Source organism: Anopheles coustani, chromosome 2, assembly GCF_943734705.1.
Source record: "Anopheles coustani chromosome 2, idAnoCousDA_361_x.2, whole genome shotgun sequence".
Classification (NCBI taxonomy): Eukaryota; Metazoa; Arthropoda; class Insecta; order Diptera; family Culicidae; genus Anopheles; species Anopheles coustani.
This window is the reverse complement of record NC_071289.1, coordinates 61751963-61762144: the sequence shown is the minus strand read 5'-3', so window position 1 is coordinate 61762144 and position 10182 is coordinate 61751963. Positions and strand designations below refer to the sequence as shown.

At 44.0% G+C, this 10182-nt stretch overlaps 1 protein-coding gene across 1 annotated transcript in view; it reads left to right on the top strand.

The window, feature by feature from the left end:
• The window catches only part of LOC131262128 (uncharacterized), a 207733-nt gene that overhangs the window by 139461 nt on the left and 58090 nt on the right, over positions 1-10182 (top strand). The gene's annotated exons all lie outside the window — the stretch shown is intronic.

The following is a 10182-nucleotide window of genomic DNA, read 5'->3' as shown; positions in this document are numbered from 1 at the left end:
AACATATTGTGGATATCTTACAGATTTTAAGAGAAGAAAACTAATTAATTCGTTCCTAAATCAGTATCAACGTTCAGTAAACAGTATAGTTCTCAATTAAACCGATTTCTCTTCTATGCTTTCGGCGTTCCGTTCCTTTAAGGTATGCAAGCTTTAAAACACATTTACCACGCGGAAGTGGATGTGACCAAATCATTCCCATCAAACACCGATAGAAGCCGTGGGATAGTTTTGACGTAGATTTTTGACCCAACTACGGAGCAATTTGCATCGTTCCAGGTCTAACTGGCAGCTGACAAATACCGCGCAATGCGGAAGTGATTCCAAGCACCAAAGAGCGCACATTGAGCGCTGGGGAGGACAACCTTGCGCCTTCCCTGCAATCTCCACTAAGAGCCTTATGAAAAGCCACCGTCCGTAAGCAATTCTGTGATGATTTACAGTGTAGCTTTTTTTCCTCCCCCCTGAAAGAACCGGGTGTGGTAGCGGGTGGGGTTCTTTGTGGTCTGCGACTATGGCAAGTCTCACCTTTTAACCGGTCATTAAATTGACAGCCCGTGCAGCCGGACAAGGAACCGTTCGGAACAAAACGACCAACGCTTGAACTGTTGTGCACGGAAGCTTATTGCCGGTTGGAAGTCGGCAGCAGCGATTCCGCACGCCATTCACGAAGGCTCCCGATGTGGATGGTTTTGTTCCTACGCACGGTTTGGATAGTGGAGCTTCGTGTCTTTTCTGGTAGGCGAACCACTCGTATCACAAAGGCCACACAATAGAACCAAGGATCTCGTTAAAATCTAAAGCTGGGAAAATGGTAAAGTTCACACCGACAGGCCGTGCTTCCGTACCGGTTGGTGGCGCGTTGAAGGTAACCGACGACATCCAAAGGGCTTCTGTTAGTGGTTACTTCGCCCACCCCTTACTTCACAAACGCGACACCACAAAGGGAATGAATACGATTCGCTACTGTTCGTTCGCGTATGAAATATTGTTGTAACAACCACCTCCCTGGTTTAAAGGCTGCATTCTACCACAGGAGTAATTGTTGTTCCGGCGCTAATGGAAACGCGTTTGGCGACCCGTGAAAAGCTCCATTAAGACATAAATCATACATATACGTCAATAAAGATATTTATGACAGGTGTAGACGGAACCGTTAAGGTTAATGTTTACTAATTTACACGTAACAAATTTTCCCGAGGGTCGTTAAGGAGGTCATAGAGAAACATAATTTTTGAGTCAAGGTATTAATGAGGAAATAGCAAAAATAATACGTAGCACATACAAAAAAAATCCTGTTAAACAAACAAATGAAATATAAAGCAAAAAATGTACGCGTGATATTCTTGGGTTCGTCGCTTCCTCGCATGTTGATGTCTTTTGTTCTTTTCTCAATCTACCGGGCATTTTTTGTGGAATTTTGATTGGACTAATCAATACGATAAATGAATGCTCTTTAATCTAATACTTTATACGGTTTTCCTGGTAAAATGATCTAAATTTCGAGTAATATTGAAAAATATGTGCGATCTTGCAAAAAGCATACGAGGCGTGCAACTAATGCACCGACTATTCGAAACACACCAACACAACTGCTGAAGGAAAAATATATCCTCATCACAGTCCTCCCAAAACAACGAACGCCAAGAACCAGTTCCGTCCAACCAGCCAGACATGCCACCGATCATGTTTTTCCAGCCATTCCAATACGTCGACACTGGACGTCCTTCAGCGAAACGTTCACTTTTACCATCCCACCCAGCTGGTCGGGTCGGTTAGTGGTTGCTGCTTCGGTTCGGTTTTCTTACCTTACGCTAGTCTTAGTTTACCAATCTCGGCACTGCCTGCCTACGATCGTCTGATGCGTCTGACGTCGCGATAGTGCCCGCAAAGTGGATTGCCATTTTCGAGCGGCTGCCCCGCGACGCTTCATCCTCCCGCGCGCTTCGGCTCTTCGGCGGTGAGGTGTTTATTTTTCCTTAATTACTTTACCAGATGGTCAAGCTGGGAGGAAACCCGGCAGCCGAACCGGCAGCGGCAGTGGCACAGAAGTGCGTTTTTATTTGTCCATTCGCAGTGGAGCGCACTGCTTGTGGAGTGTTTCGGACCGCCTGGGATTGGTATGGTACGGAGCGTCCAGTGTGGCCGTTTTGGGGTCCATTTCTACACGTTAACGGATGGAAAACCGGCTACAGGCGGACGCAGCGCTGCGTTCGTGTTCGGCCGACAGAGTTCGGTGCACTATTTCCTTGTGCGAATCCAGTGTGAAAATGGTTTACCTTGGGCTTGCCGTAGAGCCGTGGTTTCAGTACGTGTGAAAGCATGAAATCGCCTTATGTTGGTGAAGTAGAAAGGCAGTCCCACAGTATCGAGAACTGGTGAACCGTGGAACATAAACTGTAGAACTAGATATCTTGTTTTTCTATCTTCAAGAACAAACAGGATTGAACAATATGCGAGGTCTGAACATACAGCTACATATAAGGTTGTTTTTCCACTTTTCTTTAAGAATATTCTGTTTAATCAATTGCGTTCCTTTCTATAATTTTACTTCAGAATTTCGAAGTTACAATTGCAACGACAAAGCAATGCAATGCAAACACAAATAAACCTCATTACGAAAGCAAACTAGAAAAAGATCGTGCCACATTAACATTAAAAAAGATACGATCGTTTAGATTGAAGTCTTCCATATGGTTATTAGAGAGGGGCTTACATAAGCGTGACAAAGTGTATGAAGAAGATCACGCTCCGGTTGCGAACTTTCGATCGTTCATCTGTTCTCGAGATTTATGATACAACACCATTGCATCACTGCTCCGTTCTAATACACAAGGCATGTTTAGAAACATAGCATTCCCTTCACTGGTTAACGCCAACCAATCTTCTTCTTTTTTTGTTGGTTGTGAGGTTGATGACCTTATGAGACCTCAGCCAACGATTGCTTTCTATTGTTACCACACGCAGAGGTGAAGTGCATTGAGTTCAGGATGATTATACCGCGTGATCGATAGATCAAATCGAATATTCAATATTATAGACGGCTTTATTTTTAACCTTCAAAAAACATAATGTGCAAAAGATGCCTTAATTGAAGAAGAAGAAACACCAAGAATATGAGGATCAATAAACAAAATACTTGTCTGGTCCATTTTCGGCAAACATTCAATCACAAAGAACAGGAAAGGGAAAACTTCCGTAGAGTTTTTCCTTCACAGGATGGCAACTACTAAGAGTTTAGTTACATCATGTTTCAAGATTGTGTTATGGACTGGTTGTTGCTTTAAAGCTTGAAACGCTTTACATACTAATTTATTGCTACTTATATTAATCTTAAACTAGTTTACTTACTTATGAAACTAAGTTACGAATCAATTCATGTATTGATAGGAGACATTTAGCTCTTGTTGATATATTTGTATTGGTCAACTGAATGTTGATCCGTTCCACTTCAGCAAGCTCCAGAACACGATTTGTAGGGGGGTCCTCCAGTGAAGGTTCATTTTTAGAATCTTGTTTGCTCTGATTTGTAACTTCTTTTTGTATGTGCTCGCACACTTTTGAATTAAAAAAATCAACAATCTCGCAGCAAACAATTTGGTAAACAAATTTTTCATCATACTGTACAAAAGGTTCTTTTCTGTGAAATCTTCTGTTCCAATTGGGAGATATAAGCTTTTAAATAGTTTTCTATTGACGGGATACCTTTCTAAACGCTATCAAAATGTGTTTTAAGAAAGGTTTGAAGCGAAACAAGAAAGTAAGTACAGCCATGAGCTCGTACAGAAAACGAAATTAAATCTTTCCAGCTCCGCTCCATATAAGCGGCTCCCTGTGATTCATACCAACGCTTAGTACGTCCGTCCAGCATGGAAAGGGAAAAGAAGAAGAAAAAACATCAAACTGGAGCAGCTCAAAGAGATTGTGCAACCTTGTGAGTTTGCGGTGGCGCTGCTAACCAACCACTTCGGCCAGCCACACTAGCACAGATGTGGCCTTCCAGATTACACTTGCCCGGTCGTGCTAGATCTAGTACAGTATCGATATCGAAGGAGCAGTTGTTAAAAAATATAGAAGCAAAACGTACAAACCGTCAACAACTCACCACCGGTTCTATTACGGGACTTGAAGGTGTTTTTTTGTCTGCTTACATGTTACCGACCATGTTACAACGATCGATATTATGCTGTTGCTTGCTGGCGGTTTGACCGCATGAACAATCTTAGGTTCCTTCGGTAACCATTTATTCCAGTGATTGGTGCAAAACCAACTGATCAAACGGTGGCGGAGTTTGAAACTCAACCATGCACTGGATTTCATTTGAAGCAGAATAGGGCTTCCAAAGGGTCCAAACGAAAAGACCCATGCTCTCGAAGCTCATGTGGTAAGCTCCACAGAAGAACGCCTTGGTGCAACATGATTTACTAACCTGGCGCCAGTACACTTAACCCCTTCTTCGTGGACTTGGGGTCTCATTGAGGCCAATGCTTGCCTATCAAGGATCTAAATGAGTTGACATGGTAAGACATTAGAGAGCCAGTGTTCTAACACGCCACGGTTCGAGAACTGCTCGTTCTCTTCCTGCGTTCCAGAACAAAGGCACAAGGAGTGCCCACCAAGCACGACAGGGACACGTTTTGTCAGCATTGTTGGAACTGCAGCAGATTTTTTTCCTCTCCCGTCACCTTTTGTCTTTCGTATCACGGCGACGGGACCCGATTACGCAAAACGACCTTCAATTCGAGTCGGTGAATGTTGATTTTAGGAATACATTAGCGCTGAACTTTCCACTTCCGTCCCGTGCCGTTGGTGGACCGCCGTCGGCAGCTCGAAACGGGTTTCGGCGCAGCTTTATGTGACGATCTGTAAGTAGGACATTTGATAAGGAAGTGGCAGTCCAGCGTTGTGCGACTCTGGCAGGCATGCAAAAGACTTCCCGTCGGATTATGCGAACGAACGGGGAACGAATTTTTTTTCCAGGCAAAGAATGATGAAACTATTGAACTTAGATAATTTTAATTTCTTTTTGCGCGGAAACCATTCGAGAGTAGTTTTAGTTGAACTTAAAAGTACAAAATCGTCAATTAAATGGTAAATCAGAACAAATTAGAAATAAAAAAAGATTAAACTCCCTAATAAACCGTTCACGAGCAACGCAGTTCAACGACGTTGTTTTGGTCGATTTCGGTTCCCGATGGTGCCCTTCCCTAAAACCCATTCGCCCGTTTCATTAGCATATCTCACCGAAACCGACAGTCATTTCCATAATTCCCCAGCATTCAGTACCTTGAATAAATAAAAAGATAAAAAAAACGTAACAAAATCTCGCACTGGGAATGCTGTTGATTGCTCAGGCAATTAGAATTAGATTGTCTCCCTGTGTGTTGGCCTGGCAACCGGTGAGCCTAGGATCAACGTGGGTCCAAACAGCAAGACGCACCATTGCTCCACCCCGGGAAAGGGTAATTTATAACCAAACCTCCGCGCTCGCCTGCCGACGGGTGTGGCAAGCAGAAAAGTGAATGGCACAATCGTCCATTGCCTGGCTGTCACTTGGTTTCGAGCCAACAAAAACCCACCAGCTTCCATTCATACAGAACGAGAAAACGAAGCTTGCAACCGTAGCGACCGACCGCTCGGTGATTTACAGAACGGTTCGAAGCCATCGGTCGAGTCCAAATCCATCACTTAAAATCCTCTCCGAAACCCACCAGAAGTGGTTCGAAATGGTTTTGCCCATTGCCGTCATCTTGTCGTCGGTCGAAAGGGGCAAACAACATAACGAAAAATCATGTCGAAATGCGCGGTGAAAACTAATAACTCCCGCTGAGGAAAAAGCACCCGCCCGTCGCAACCGGGCGCGATGGACAAATGGTTCAGGCTCCATTTGGACTCGGAATGAAATATTTCGTTTGTGTAATTTGCATGCCCAAAGCTGTCTCCCTCTCCTCGGCAGCACGACGATGTCGTTGGAAAAGCAACCAAAATCCGAAAAACCATTAAAAGCTACGAATCGAGCGTCGAATCGAATCGAAATTCGATAGTTGCCGAGCTCTAACGTAAGCGTGGAGAGACGACCTTCAAAAACCCACCCAGCATGCCAATTAAAATCGAAACCTAAACTCGATTTGACGATCATCAAATCAAACACACCACACGGCTGCCTTCTTCTCTTCCACCTCGTACGGCTGAAATGTGAAGAGGAAGCGAACATGATGTGATAAATGGAAACTTAGTTTGCTCGAAATTACTTCAACGCACTCAACCGGAAGAGCACTGTTCCGCTGTCGCTTCCAAAGCGAGCGTTGACAGCCTGTTACAACAAGCTGTCGCACATGTTAACAAATAGATAAAAATTGTATCTCATGATTTATTTTGTTGCGCGCCGCACTTATCCCATAAAACAACCACAAGGGTAAACCGAAGGCTTATGGGAACATCCGAAAACCCAACTATGCACGAGATGAAACAGTTAATCTTCGTCTTTGCTCGGCTTCAGTCTGCAACATAACGCTTCGTTTTCCCCCTGTTTTTATCTGGCTCCACGTTTTGGAGTGTGTTCACTTTCGATTTCCGTGGCTTAGATTCGGTTATTATTTCATCATTTCACTCTCGCTTGAATTGGGCAACTCATAAGCTTGGATGGGTGTGTGTGTGTGTACGAGTTTCTCTTGCAGCATACGGTGGGTGGAGGTAACAGTGAAGAATCTACTTTCGTTAGCTTCCGAACGCACATGAGTTATATACCACCGATTAACCTTGATGTTTACAAGTTTCCACTTTCAAACTTCAAAATGGTAGATACAGATTTAAAAAATATAGAGTGTGTTTATGGAAACCATAAAATTTAAACTGTGTTTCAATAAATCATCGGAAAATAATTACCGCACCATTTATTTCAATAATGAAAATGTAAAGTGCAAATGAGTCAAAGTGTTTCATCGCTTCAAGCCAACATCGGGAGTACTTCCCCAATGATGAGCAATAAAGTTCAAGAAACAAATTAATAACACCTTGACATCGAATGCGATCGTTCCACCGCTCGTGGCACCCGTTAATAAATGCGACTATCAATGCTGACGGACAACGGACATCTCCGTGTTTTCATCTTGTTTTTTTTTTTCACTGTTTTTGGTTTGCACTCGGGATTTCCGCTCGATCCGGGCCAAGGAAATGCCCGACGCATACCCCGGGCGTCCTCGATCGTACCGTCACAACTCGGGGAAAAACAACCATAATCTTTCACTCCTTCCGCCGGCCGGAACGGTTTCCCTTTCCGAGACTTGTTGCTTTGCTGGGAAGTATGCTAATTTATTGCCGCCACGAACTGCTTGAAGGTTGTTTGCGAATGTCGACCTTCTCATCCGATACAGCGTGCCTTAACGCTGATAAATGGGACATTAAGGAAAGCCCTCGATTCTTTTCATTTGCAAGTTAAACTTACCTTTAGTACTCTATTTTGCTGTGCAGAGAAAATCTATTTCTACTCCTGTACCAGCAGGAGGGTTGGTTGTTTTTTTTCACTTCAAATGTGTCTACCGCCGAAGTGACTCTTGGGTCGCGTTTCTAAATGGAGGCAATTTTCCCAAAACACACAACTCCAAACTACAATCCCAACCGGACTCTACGGAACGTTTCTTTGGGCACTAGGATGCAAGCTAAAACTAACGCGTGCGTACCTTTACGTGCTTGCAAAGGCTTTCACTCGACTCGATTCACGCTTTTAATCAGTGCACATTTTACACCGTCCACCACTGCCGGCACCAGCATCAGCACGCGAGTTTCCTGTTTTAACGCACCCAAATGCACCTCATCACTTCAACACGGTTAAATTAATTTTAAGGTGGAAAACAAAAACGGTTGTCAAACACAGTACTGCAAGCGAGGGAAAAAGAAAAGAGAAAATTAAATAAAACACTCTTGTCACAAACGTATCATAATTTCAACACACGCAAACACACACGCCGCACCGACTAAACACATCTCTCCCCCAAACGGCCGGATCGTACGCTTCCTCTTTGGGGGGAGTTTTATTCGTTTTTTAACACTTCTATTTCCGCGCGCGATTTCCGTTTTCACCAAAGAAAAACCATGTTCATTATCTTATCATGCATCCATCGGCATTAGGTCCCACTCGATGCACTTTTTCCTCACTAGCGCTCAAGTCCGACGGTCAGTAATTATGCCTACAGTATGATGGACGAATCTTCCATACGCGACCGTCTCCTTCTGGCTACTCCGGAGGAGCCGGATAAGCGTTGAAGTGCAGCAAAGGCTGAAACAGAAATAAGAAAAAATGGATGGAAATGGAATTAGGAAACAATCGTTAACATGCAAACGCGGTAAGGTGCGTAAGAAGGGTGTGTGTGTGTGAGTGAGGTTTTCTTTCCCCTGTTGTTTCATCTCCAGTCTTCGTCCGCGGGGCGAGCGAGCAAGTGACGAAGCGATGACATAAAGTAAATTAAACGAAAGCTCCGACGTGATCGAAATAATGCACGTATGCATATGGGCAGCATTACCCTAGGCCTGGTGGGGTTTGTGCCGGTGTGGGGTGTGGAAAATTCACCGAACGATCAGAGACGAGCGTTAAATATATATCACCGCGGAAAAATCACTCGTCGTCTCGCTGGGCGGCACCATATAAACAATATGCGACCTGTGTTACTCGCCCAACACGGCTCCCGCCACAGGAAAGGGACAACAAACGGTCTTCAGCGGGCAGAAAGCATCGATTTTCAAAATCCGTTGTGAACGGAATCATCCGTAGCGCATTTGACCAGCCAGACGATGAGGAAGAGGAGCACCCGGGAAGGAATCCGTTTATGACGCGAGTCAGCTTTCTTTCGTTGGCTTGCTTACTCGCGATCCGGCTCTCATACTGTATCCCTTTTGCTTTTACTGTATCACAATCCGACGGATCAGTGTTGGTGGATTGTTGTGTGCGGAATGGCGCCGCATCGCGATCGATTGATCGATCATGCCCGCGCGCTCTGTTACGTAAAAATGGTTTCTTGGGGGAAAACATTCAGCAATCCAAGGATGCGCTATGTCGCACGGGGTCTTGGACGGTTATGTTGCAAAAATTTGTTAGTTTGTACTTGGAAAGAAACGCGTAAGATTTTTTTATTATCCGTTCTATACGCTTACAAATATTCTGTAGCTAAAAATAGTCAATGAGTCAAGCTGTTTGCATAAATCACGACTGATTGAAACCTCAATGTTTTCTTCCAACTGAAACTATTGTTTCTAACGCAAAGCACATCGTTATCTATCTTCTCTTTTTGTATATGCTTTATTTTGATCTTCCCAAGGTAAAAGTTGCAATACAACCTTGCAAAATGAGCCGCAAGTGATTGCACCAAACCAACGTAAAATCAAGACAGCCGCGAACTGCTTTCATCGCAATTGCATGACGCCGACCGTAAAAATCGCTCGTAAAAAGATGTGAAATCTAGACACACACTCTGGAACTATCTAGCAAATTACTTGGCGTGGAAATTTGTGCCTTTCGTAGTGAAAATGTCCAGCTGCTTCGGGTTGCTTCCACACAATATTAAAAGAGTTGGAATTCCATTGAAAATATCAGTCATTAATAATAGATCCATACATTTCGATCGATAAATCCACACAAAACACAGGCGATTATCCAACGCACCTTCGGATAACTTATTTATTATTGATGTTATTTTCGCGCGAAAGTGATTATGCGCCTCCCTATTAACAGGATGCATCTTACCGCCTTTTTGTTGTGTTTTCTGTTAAGAAAAAAAACACTTTCACGAATTCACGGCCGTCTGCGCTCAGCGATCGCGCACCCAATCCATCAGCCATCGAACGGCTGATCGTCCGGTTACGCCGATGTGGGTGTTATGCATGCCTGCACAAATACAATCCACATGGAGGAAGCGTAAGGAGCGGTAAAGGGCTACGTTCAGCATCCGAAGGGAAAACATAAAGCGCACCTACCGCTCGCTTTCCTTCTTTCTTTCTAGTGTTTTCTTCTACAATTTCTAATGGGACGCCCGCACACGCCAGCAGACGAGCATTAATTTGCGTTATGTACAGCGCAGAAAAAAATATATATCATTTGCGAGAAGGGTTTTCCGAAGCGATCACAATAAATCACGCTGCAGCACGGTTTCACCGGAAAGAAAATGAAACTGCAATGAAAGCAACAACACG